Source organism: Myotis brandtii, unplaced genomic scaffold, assembly GCF_000412655.1.
Source record: "Myotis brandtii unplaced genomic scaffold, ASM41265v1 scaffold947, whole genome shotgun sequence".
Classification (NCBI taxonomy): Eukaryota; Metazoa; Chordata; class Mammalia; order Chiroptera; family Vespertilionidae; genus Myotis; species Myotis brandtii.
Window position 1 is genome coordinate 229,332 of NW_005371908.1, and position 10,320 is coordinate 239,651.

Genomic DNA, 10,320 nt, shown 5'->3' on the forward strand with positions numbered 1-10,320 from the left:
TATTGAAGAACAAGGACAGACTCCCACCTGGGGAGAGGGAAAGAGACCCACAGACTCCCAGGCGGGGAGGGGGAAAGGGTCCCACCCACTTCCTGTTTCCATGGTTTATAAAGGCTGCAGTTCCTGATATCCCCTCTGATTGGTCAATATTCCCTTTCGAATTGGTTACTATAGTGACTCCTAAGACCCTCCTCCCTCATTGTCCTATTCCCTCTGGGTTTTACTCCTCCTTTATTTTGTAAATATAGACCTTTTTTGCTACTTCCAGTTCCCTTGTCTTATGGAAATACTAGAGGCCCAGTGCACAAAAATTTGCGCACTCAAGGGGGGGGGCCCTCAGCCCGGCCTGTGCCCTCTTGCAGTCTGGGACCCCTCAGAGGATGTCCACCTGCTGGCTTAGGCCCGCTCCCTAGGGGATCGGGCCCAAGCTGGCAGTCAGACATCCTGCTGGCAGCCCGGCAGCCCTCGGGGGATGTCCACTTGCCAGCGGGGAGCAGGCCTAAGCTGCAGTCGGACATCCTTAGTGCTGCTGAGGAGGCCGGAGAGGCTCCCACCACCACCACTGTACTGGCAGCCATCAGCCTGACTTGTGGCTGAGCAGAGCTCCCCCTGTGGGAGCGCACTGACCACCAGGGGGCAGCTCCTGCATTGAGCGTCTGCCCCCTGGTGGTCAGTGTGTGTCATAGTGACCAGTCATTCCCAGTCGTTCTGCTGTTAGGGTCAATTTGCATATTACCCTTTTATTATATAGGATAGAGGCCTGGTGCATGGGTGGGGGCAGGCTGGTTTGCCCTGAAGGGTGTCCCGGATCAGGATGGGGGTCCCGCTGGGGTGCCTGGCAGGCTGGTCACACCCCCTTCAGGGTGGGGGTCCCCACTGGGGTGCCTGGCCAGCCTGGGTGAGGGGCTGATGGCTGTTTGCAGGCTGGTCACACCCCCTTCAGGGTGGGGGTCCCCACTGGGGTGCCTGGCCAGCCTGGGTGAGGGGCTGAGGGCTGTTTTTCAGGCTGCCAAGCCCCCCCAGCTACGGAAGCTCCCAGCCTCTCCTTTTTTCTTTTTCTTTTTTTTTAATTCTGGGATTTATTTACCTTCTATAATTGAAACCTTGTAGCCTGGGCAGGCGGGAGGGAAACTTGGCTTCCTCCATCGCCAGGGGCAACCCACTCCTGCTCGCTCCAGCTCCGTGACCATGGCCAGCTGAAAGCAGGTATCTGGGGTTTATTTACCTTCTATAATTGAAACTTTGTTGCTTTGAGTGGAGCTCAGAGCTGGCCACGGCAGTTGGGAAGCGTGGCTTCCTCCATCATTGGGGCAACCAAGCCTCCTGCTTGCTCCAGCTCCGTGGCTGCCGGCCGCTATCTTGGTTGGGTTACTTTGCATATAGTCGCTCTGATTGGCTGGTGGGCGTGGCTTAAGGCATAGCGAGGGTACGGTCGATTTGCATGTTTGTCTTTTATTAGTGTAGATACCTGTTGCTGTTTACTTGTCTTATGTAAATGCAACTGTTGCTGCTTCCTTGTCTTATGGAAATGTACCTTCTCCCCATCTGTAGCCCTGTGTTTTTCCATGGACCCCAATTCTAAAAATTCCCTAAGCCTGCTTATATTCCCCTAATATTCCTATTTCAGAAACATCAATGATGAGAGATAATCACTGATTGGCTGCTTCCTGCAGGTCCCCTACTGGGGATCCAGCCTGCAATCCAGGCATTTGCCCTGACTGGGAATTGAACCCTGACCTCCTGGTTCATGGGTCCACACTCAACCACTGAGCCACACCAGCTGGGCAGTTTGTTACAGCAGCCATAGATGATCATAAAGGGAGATGAGATTGAAAGATGTATGTGGGGCTGAGGGAGGAAGAGAGTGGGTGCACCTGGTACTTTGTTCACCTCACTAACTCCAGTGCAAACTGCCCACAGCACTGACATTAGTGCTAACACTTCTATGAGCCAGGCCCCACCAGGTGAGGATGTGGTTCTCTCTGGGTGGTACATGCATTGAGAATGTCATCAGAGCTTACTCTACATGTGTGTACTGTTAGAAATAAGGTGAGCCCCCAAGTCAGGGGTCCTGGTAGAACACAAAACATACTCAGGAGCCAGGCAGCAAGGCAAATATCTTTACTTCTACGTAGAAGGGTGCGCACACATGGTCTGGAAGGTGCGCACACCAGGCAGGGGGTCTGCTCAAGATTTATAACCCCTGAGGCATGTGACCTGTCACTTGCTCTTGATTGGAGCTCAGGCGCACAGTCTTTCATGATTGGCTAATTCAAAGGGAGGGGTTGGCCTTTGCTGTTTCAAGATGGCGGCCCCCAAGGGAGCTGCAAGCCATGTGGCCAACACGGTGGCTGCCAAGTCACACAGTCCAAAATAGCGGCTGTCTAAATTGTTCTTTGACAGAAAAAGATGACTTGCTTATTCTCACAACACCTACAGCTCCATGTGTGTATGTGTGGTGTGTGTGTGTGTGTGTGTGTGTGTGTGTGTGTGTGTGTGTGTGTCTGCTCTTGATCATATGTATTGATACCTATACCATACCTATATCTGTATTACTGGCAAAGAGGGGAGGAAGTCAGAGTGATCTTCCTGTTTTTGCCATTTTCTCAAAAACTCCCTCAGCTTAAAATATTTAATGTGCCAGGATACCATATTCTGGGATAGTGTGCCCTGGATCCCATCACCTGAAACTTCCCTTTTCCATTCAGATATTTTTCTATCTGAAATGTGTTTTCATTTTAACTCTCTGCTTCCAAATCTGCACACCATCACCTGTTTCTAATTCATTAACAGTCCCTTAACCACCATCACCACAATGAGACTGGCCAGCTCTGTTTGGGGACTTCTTTTCTTTCCTAAGGACTCACAACATAGTGAGCAGGGCCAGGCTATGGGCTAAGTGCATTTGAATTACTAGAGGCCAGGTGCACCGAATTCATGCATGAAGGGGGTGTCCCTCAGCCCGGCCTGCACCCTCTCCAATCTAGAACCCCTCGGGGGATGTCTGACTGCCGGTTTAGGCCCAATCCCGCAGGTTTAGGCCCTATTCCTCCACAGCTGCCTACCTGGCATCAAACCCAGCACAGAAATACACTGGCAGTTGGACATCCCTCTCACAATCTGGGACTGCTGGTTTCTAACCACTTGCCTGCCTGCCTGCCTGATTGCCCCCTGCTGGCCTGATTGACACCTAACTTCTTCCCCCTGCCGGCCTGGTCGTCCCCAACTGGCCTCCCCTGCCAGCCTGATGGCCCCCACTGCCTACCTGGCATCAAACCCAGCACAGAAATACACTGGCAGTTGGACATCCCTCTCACAATCTGGGACTGCTGGTTTCTAACCACTTGCCTGCCTGCCTGCCTGATTGCCCCCTGCTGGCCTGATTGACACCTAACTTCTTCCCCCTGCCGGCCTGGTCGTCCCCAACTGGCCTCCCCTGCCAGCCTGATGGCCCCCAACTGGTGGCCCCTGCCAGCCTGGTTGCCCCTAACTGCCCTCCCCTGCAGGCCCATTCGTCCCCAATTGCCCTCCCCTGCTGGCCATCTTGTGGTGGCCATCTTGTGACTATGTGGGGATGGCCATCTTGTGGTGGCCATCTTGTGACTACGTGGGGATGGCCATCTCGTGATGACATGAGGGTGTCATACAAGGGTACAAGGGCCACCTAGGCTTTTATTAGTATAGATTATTCAAGAGCTGCCACCACAAATGCCCAAAGGGCCAGGCAGGTGTGACACAGGGGCCCAGGAATGGTACATTTCAGGGCGGGACCATGACAGCGGGAGATGGTGTATCCTCACTTACAGCAAACTCCCTGCCATCTGAGTGTGGGCCAGGACTACCTAGCCTTTTCATTTCCATAAGAAGCTGAAAAATTAGGTTTTTCTGTGATATCACTCCTGTGGTTTTTCAGTATTTGCAACCAATACACCATCTTTAAAACACAACACATGACCAATAACTGCAAAAAAGTAGGCAAAGGTTGATTAACAGACAAATCATGGGAAGGAAATGCTAGTGGTTCTTAAACACGAGAAGGTGATCATCTTCCTCCTCAAAAGAGAAATGCAAAGTAAGACTATGGTGAGGTACCACTTTCCACAACTTAGGCAAATATTTAAAACATTTGATAGTCTGGCCAGTGTTGCTCAGTGGTTGAGCATGGACCTATGAACCAGGAGGTCATGGTTCGATTCCTGGTCAGAGCACATGCCCAGATCGCGGGATTGGTCCCCAGTAGGGGGCGTGCAGGAGGCAACCTGTCAATGATTCTCTCTCACCATTGATGTTTCTATCCTTCTCTCCCTCTCCTTTCCTCTCTGAAATCTATAAAAATATTTTTTAAAAATAAAATAAAACATTTGATAATATACTGAATCAGCAAACATATAGGGTTTTGATATTTCAGGTCTTAATGGTTGATGAAAATAAAGGTTGAGGTTGTATACGACCACATGCCTAATAGGATGGCAATAATAATAATAATAACAATAATGGCCCTGACCGGTTTGGCTCAGTGGATAGAGCATTGGCCTGTGGACTGAAGGGTCCCAGGTTCGATTCCAGTCAAGGGCATATGTACCTTAGTTGCGGGCACATCCCCAGTAGGAGGTGTGCAGGAGGCAGCTGATCGATGTTTCTCTCTCATCGATGTTTCTGACTCTCTATCTCTCTCCCTTCCTCTCTGTAAAAAATCAATAAAATATATTTAAAAAAATAATAATAATAACAATAATGGAAAATAAGTGGTGGTGAGGATGTGGAGAATTAAAACCCTTGTACGTTGCTAGTAGGAATGTAAAATGGTGCAGCCTTTGTGGAAAATGGTATGGTTGGTCCTCAAACAATTAAACATTGAATTACTTTACTATAATCATACGACCCAGCCATTCCACGCCTGGGGGTATATATATCCAGGAGAATTGAAAAACAGGGACCAAAGCAGATCCTTGTAGGTGAATGTTTATAGCAGCTTTATCCACAGTAGCCAAAAGGTAGACACAAACCAAACTTCCATCAGTGGATGGTGAATAGATAAATAAAATATAGTAAATTCAGCCCTGGCCATTGTGGCTCAGTTGGTTGAACATTGTCCCATGCACCAAAAAGTTTCCGGTTTGATTCCCAGTCAGGACACATACCCAGGTTTCAGGTTTAATTCCCAGTCAGGATGCTTATGGGAGCAGCCAATCAATGTTTCTTTCTCCCATCGATGTTTCTCTCTCTCTCTCAAATCAATTTTAAGACATATATATGGCACATTCATTCAATGGAATATTACTTATCCATAAAAAGAAATGAAGTACTGATATATGCTATTACATGGGTTGAAACTTTATGCTATGTGAAATAAGCCGGACACAAAAGAACACATATTATATGACTCCACTTGTATAAAATATCTAGAATAGGCAAATTTGTAGAGACATAAAGTAGATTAGAGGTTACCAGGGGCTGGAGTTGGGGGAGGAAGGAATGGGGAATTACTGCTAAATGGGTACAGAGTTTCTGTTTGAAGTGATGAAAATTTTGGGACAGAATGGTGATGGTTACAAAGCATTATAAATGCAATTAATGCTATGACATGGTACACTTAACAAGGGCTAAATTGGCAAATGTGTTATATCTATTTTACCACAACAAAGAAAGGTTGGGGCTTTATTAAGCCACACTGATAAAAGGTTTTGGATTTAACTGGATAGAAACAAGTCCGGTCCTGCTCAGAACAAAGAGCTCAGAGTAGGGAGGCCAGCCTGCACCAGGTGAGAAGACACTCCGCACACATATGACCCTGAGGGGAGCACACAGCTGTGCCATCAACAAGACCGCTGGGCTGGTTCAGGGCCATTCTCAAAGACAGTCTCACAGTAACCACTACTTCGGAGCTGCCCAGTCTCATCACCTTGACAATGTATAAAAACCTCTGCAAGCCCTAGCCAGTTTGGCTCAGTGGATAGAGCGTTAGCCCATGGACTGAAGGGTTCCAGGTTCAATTCCAGTCAAAGGCACATACCTTGATTTCAGGCTCGATACCCAGGGTCATGCAGAAGGCAACCAATCAATGTGTCTCTCTCACATCCATGTTTCTCTCTCTCTGTGTCTGTCCTCCTTCCTTCCACTCTCTCTAAAAACCAATGGAAAAATATCCTCGGGTAAGGATTAACAAAAAAATTTAAAAATAAAAAACCTCTGCAAGAACATGTCAGAATGGAGGCAAAAGCTGGGGTAGCTGAGAGCAGTGGTAGAAGAGTGATTAGCCCTGGACACCTTTTTCATACTTAAAGTTTTGAAAAATATATATTTTAATTGACTTTTAGAGAGAAAGAAACATTAATGTAACATCAATTGGCTCCCTCCTACTCGCCCCCCACCAAAACCCTGGCACATGCCCTGACGGGAATCAAAGCCTTCAATGTACAGGACGACACCCAACCAACTGAGCCACACCAGCCAGGGCCATACTTTTACATTTTTATCCAGTGTATATATATTATCTGATTCAAAATAAATACAAAGAGGAATTTAAAACACTGAAAGCTAAACAGGACATATCTGTGATATAAACTGGAGGCTGCCAGGCCCTGACTTCTGCATTGTCCAATTCGACCCTCATTCCATAAGGAAACTGACAACAAAGTGAGTGTCTCACCTCGGGTCTCTCAGTACTCAGCACTGTAACCAGAAGATAAAGTCTGACCCCAGAGCCCACTGTCTTAGCAACCTAGAAGACACACACTCTCATTTGTATAAAATAATGGAATAAAAAAGGGAATCAGCTGATAATGTCCAAGAGGTTGGGAAGGAGACAGTCTTAAGTTTCCTATTGCTGCTGTAACAAATTACCATAAACTTAATGGCTTAAAACATCAACATTATTCTTTTACCGTCCAAAATCAGTTTCACTGGGCTAAAGTCAAGGTGCTGGCAGGGTTGGTTTCTATTTGAGTTGCTGAGTGGAGAATCCAAGTCCTGGCCTTTCTCAGCTTCTAGTGGCCACCTTTATTCTCTGCTCTGCCAGCACAGTGCCTCCGACTGACCTCTCCTGGCTCCCTCTATAAGGACCATGTGATTATATTCAGGACTCACCCAGATGATCCAGGACAATCTCCCCATCTCCATTTCCTCAACTCAATACATCTGCAAGGTCCCTTTTGCCCTGTAAGGTCAGATTCACAGGTTCCAAGGAATAGGCCATGCATATCTTTGGGGGATAATTATTCAGCTTACTAGAGACCATCCACACTTGAGAGGTTCCCACACATTTCTGGTAGACAAACCTACCAGAGGCTTGGGGACATGAATCAGAGGAGGTCATTGCATTCAGGAGAGGACTACAGGGAAGAGGAGCGCAGCACCACCTGTGTTGTAGGGAACAGACAGGAATGAGAACAGATAGCCAAGGGTGCTTCCTGCACCCTTTCCTATCCCGTTCCCCAGGGCCCAGGCCACTCAACATTCACACGCAGGAAAACAAGGACCAAAGGGCAGTTCCCTAAAGAGATCCAGCTCTCCGACAGCTTGAGGTGGTAACTAGGGTGGGTACTGGCTTCTGAAAAAAGCCAGTCCTGTTCTGGCACTGTGGAGGAAGGGAGGAGCAGCCAGCAGGGGGGCCCCTGGCCTCTCACCCACCCACATGAGAAGCCAGACTGTGGGCAAGCCCACACCCAGGCACAACGCTCCCATTCATGCTCCAACTCAGGGCAGAAGCCTGGAGGGAAAACAGTCCAACGTTTATACTGGGTACCACACCCCCATCGCCTACAGCCTTGTCTGTCATTTGTGAACAGCAAGAAGCAAGCAAGGGGCACCAGATGGGTAAAGAAAACCAGCACTGAGCAATGAGCAAGAGTGCATCCAAAGTAAATGGCCAATTCAGGACCTAATTAAGGTGCATGAACTGTATTTGGTTGTTGTCTCCGTGGTCTCTCTTTGTTTTTCATATATTGACTTTTTTGAGAAGTCCTGGCTAGTTATTTTGGGTATATCTCCCATTTTCAAAGTCTGATTGTTTCCTCATTCTTTTTTTTTTTAATATATCTTATTGATTTTTTACAGAGAGGAAGGGAGAGGGATAGAGTTAGAAACATCGATCAGCTGTCTCCTGCACACCCCCTACTGGGGAGGTGTCTGAAGCCAAGGTACCTGCCCTTGACCGGAATCAAACCCGGGACCCTTGAGTCTGCAGGCCGAAGCTCTATCCACTGAGCCAAACCAGTTAGGGCTGTTTCCTCATTCTTTTTTTTTTTTTTTAATGGGAGGAATATAATTTTATTGGTAAATATCTCCAAAAATATAAGTAATTTTTGTAATTGGCAAAAATTTATATTTCTTCTTTTTTGTGTTTCTGGTTTCTTGGGATATATTCCTAGAAGTGGGATCACAGGGTCAAATGGGAGTTCCATTTTTAGTTTTTTGAGGTGTTTCCTCATTCTTAAGTGGAGATTTAACTTTAAAAAAAATCTGCATAAGCAATTTTGTGTACTTCCTATAGTATCATATCAAGGGACACTTGATATCAGGTTGTCCCACTATTGGGGATACTGTTTGACCACTTAGTTAAGAAGAGGGTATCTGCCCTAGCCAGTTTTGCTCAGTGGATAGAGCAGCAGCCTATGGACTGGAGAGTCCCGGGTTCGATTCCGGTCAAGGACACATGCCTGGGCTTCGGGCTCAATCCCCAGTGAGGGCATGCAGATGTTTCTATTTCTCTCTCCCTTTAACCTCCTCTCTGAAATCAATAAAAATATTTTTTTTAAAAAAGAAGAAGAAGGTGTCTGTCAGAAAACATCCCCTTCCACACACTAGGTATGTACATTGTTCCCTTTATAATGAAGAAGTCATCTGCTGAGTGTTAATCAAATGGTTTTAGCATCCTTTCACAATCCAGTTATTTATTTTATTGGGACCCCTGTGTTTTTCCTAATTTATCTGTAATGCACAGGTATTATTTGTTAAAATAGATTGTTTAGTGCCTGTGACCTACAAATTCTATGTAGTCTGATTCACAGCAGGTGGTTAATAATAAATACTATCAATTTTTTTAAAAATCCTCATACTGGCAGGCATACAATCTCTTATCCACAAACACAACGTTTCTTCATAAATTAGACCCCCAAACTCTTTAAGCAGTAAGACCTGACTGAACTGATCTCAGGTTATTTATAACTAAGTGTGTTTTCTTCTCTACACATGCTTTGAAGCAGAAGTATCATGTGATAATGAAGTGCTACCAACCCTGCTGGGAATATTGAAATATTCTAAAATAAAAATAAAAACAGAATCAAACCATCTATCCCTAAGCCTTTCAGATAAGGCACTGTGTGTGAATCTGTACTAAAAACTTGACTAATAACAATAATTTTACAAGCTGCAGTAGAAAATGCTTCAAAAGGCAGTTGGGCCCTAACCGGTTTGGCTCAGTGGATAGAGCATCGGACTGCGGACTGAAGGGTCCCAGGTTCGATTCCGGTCAAGGACATGTACCTTGGCTGTGGGCACATCCCCAGTGGGGGGTATGCAGGAGACAGCTGATCGATGAAAATATATATTTTTTTAAAAAGGCAGTTGGTACAAATGAGAAGTACCGATGAGAGATGGCAGCATAGGTCAATGACTATACTCGCCACCTCCCACAACCACATCAAAATTATAACCAAAATACAGAACAACCATCATCCAGAACCATTGGAAAGCTGACATATCATATTTAAAAAGCCAAGTGCAAAAGACAAATAGGGAATATTAAAAGCAGCCAGAGAAAAGCAGTTAGTTACCTATCCATTTGACTGTCAGCTGATTTCTCAACAGAAACTATGCAGGCCAGAAGGGAGTGGCAAGAAATATTCAAAGTGATGAAAAGCAAGGACTTACAACCAAAATTATTCTACCCAGCAAAGCTCTCATTTAGAATTGAAGGTCAGATAAAGAACTTCACAGACAAGAAAAAGCTAAAGGAGTACATCACCACCAAGCCAGTATTACATGAAATGTTGAAGGGTATTCTTTAAGAAGAGAAAGAAGAAGAAGAAAAAGATAAAAAATATGAGCATATTTTTAAAAAAAGAATATAACTCAGTAACAGAGATGCATAGTGCAAGGTTTGGGGAGAGGGCTCAGAACTTCCATAACTGCTCTAAGCATATCACTCTCCTCAAATCTCCATGTGTTCACCAATCCAGAAGCTCTCCAAATCCTGTTCTTTTGGATTTTCAAGGAGGGTTTCTTATATAGTCACTAGGGGCCCGGTGCATGAAATTCGTGCACTTGGGGGGGGGTCCCTCAGCCCAGCCTGCCCCCTCTCACATACTGGGAGCCCTCAGG